Below are 1,828 nucleotides of genomic sequence, written 5' to 3'. Positions count from 1 at the left end.
ACAGCTGTAGACGTCCTCCTCCATGTTTCTCTACCACCTGTTATAGACAGCTGTAGACGTCCTCCTCCTCCATGTTTCTCTACCACCTGTTAAACTGTTGATATAGACAGCTGTAGACGTCCTCCTCCTCCATGTTTCTCTACCACCTGTTAAACTGTTGATATAGACAGCTGTAGATGTCCTCCTCCTCCTCCATGTTTTTCTACCACCTGTTAAACTGTTGATATAGACAGCTGTAGACCATTTAGTTATTTTTAACATAAGCACTCTACATATCTGCATTGAAGCTTGTTTTCCATTAATTCATTCATGTCGACGATTTTAAAAATGTGAATATTAAATATATTTTTGCTCTTGTGGAGGAGTGTGACTGTCTGAAATATTACAAAGTTAACAATGAATATAGTCCATAGAGATGGAAGGAGGGCTCATCTTTGAATCTGTGCCATAGAGCACCACAGTGGAGGTGTCATAATACCCATAAAACCTAGCGGTCAAACAGGGAAATGGTTCCAATCGTTTTTCCACCATTCAATCAATCAAATGTATTTATATAGCCCTTTTTACATCAGCCGATGTCACAAAGTGCTGTACAGAAAACCAGCCTAAAACCCCAAACAGCAAGCAATGCAGATGTAGAAGCACGGTGGATAGGGAAAAACTCCCTAGAAAGGCCAGAACCTAGGAAGAAACCTAGAGAGGAACCAGGCTATGAGGGGTGGCCAGTCCTCTTTTGGCTGTGGAGATTATGACAGAACATGGCCAAGATGTTCAAATGTTCATAGATGACCAGCAGGGTCAGATAATAATAATCACAGTGGTTGTAGAGGGTGTAACAAGTCAGCACCTCAGGAGTAAATGTCAGTTGGCTTTTCATAGCCGATCATTCAGAGTTAGAGACAGCAGGGAGAGCGAGTCGAAAACAGCAGGTCCGGGACAAGGTAGCATGTCCAGTGAACAGGTCAGGGTTTCATAGCCGCAGGCAGAACAGTTGAAACTGGAGCAGCAGCACAACCAGTTGGACTGGGGACAACAAGGTCATCAGGCCAGGTAGTCCTGAGGCATGGTCCTAGGGCTCAGGTTTTTTTGGTTGTTTTCTTAGAAATTCTAGGGACAGTAAGGAGGCCTACGTCTTGTGACAGTAGCGTATGTACGGCAGGATCAAGTCGGAGAGATAGGTAGGAGCAAGCCCATGTAATGCTTTGTAGTTTAGCAGTAAAACCTTGAAATCAGCCCATGCCTTAACAGGAAGCCAGTGTAGGGAGGCTAGCACTCGAGTAATATGATCACATTTGTTGGTTCTAGTCAGGATTCTAGCAGCCGTGTTCAGCACTAACGGAAGTTTATTTAGTGTTTTATCCAGGTAGCCGGAAAGTAGAGCATTGCAGTAGTCTAATCTAGAAGTGACAAAAGCATGGATTAATATTTCTGCATCATTTTTGGACAGAAAGTTTCAGATTTTTGCAATGTTACGAAGATGTAAAAAAGCTGTCCTTGAAATATTCTTGATATTTTCGTCAAAAGAGAGATCAGGGTTCAGAGTAACGCCGAGGTCCTTCACAGTTTTATTTGAGACGACTGTACCACCGTCAAGATTAATTGTCAGATTCAACAGAAGATCTCTTTTTTTTCTTGCGACCTAGAACAAGCATCTCTGTTTTGTCTGAGTTTAAAAGTAAAACAGTTGCCTGTCACGGCTGTTTAAAACCTCTTACATCTAGACGTTCCGCTAGCGGAACACCTGCTCCAATATCCAATGATGGGCGTGGCGGGAATTACAAATTCCTCAAAAATACAAAAACTTCAATTTTTCAAACATATGACTATT

Source organism: Salmo salar, unplaced genomic scaffold, assembly GCF_905237065.1.
Source record: "Salmo salar unplaced genomic scaffold, Ssal_v3.1, whole genome shotgun sequence".
NCBI lineage: Eukaryota > Metazoa > Chordata > Actinopteri > Salmoniformes > Salmonidae > Salmo > Salmo salar.
Note: the sequence above shows the minus strand (reverse complement) of the source record.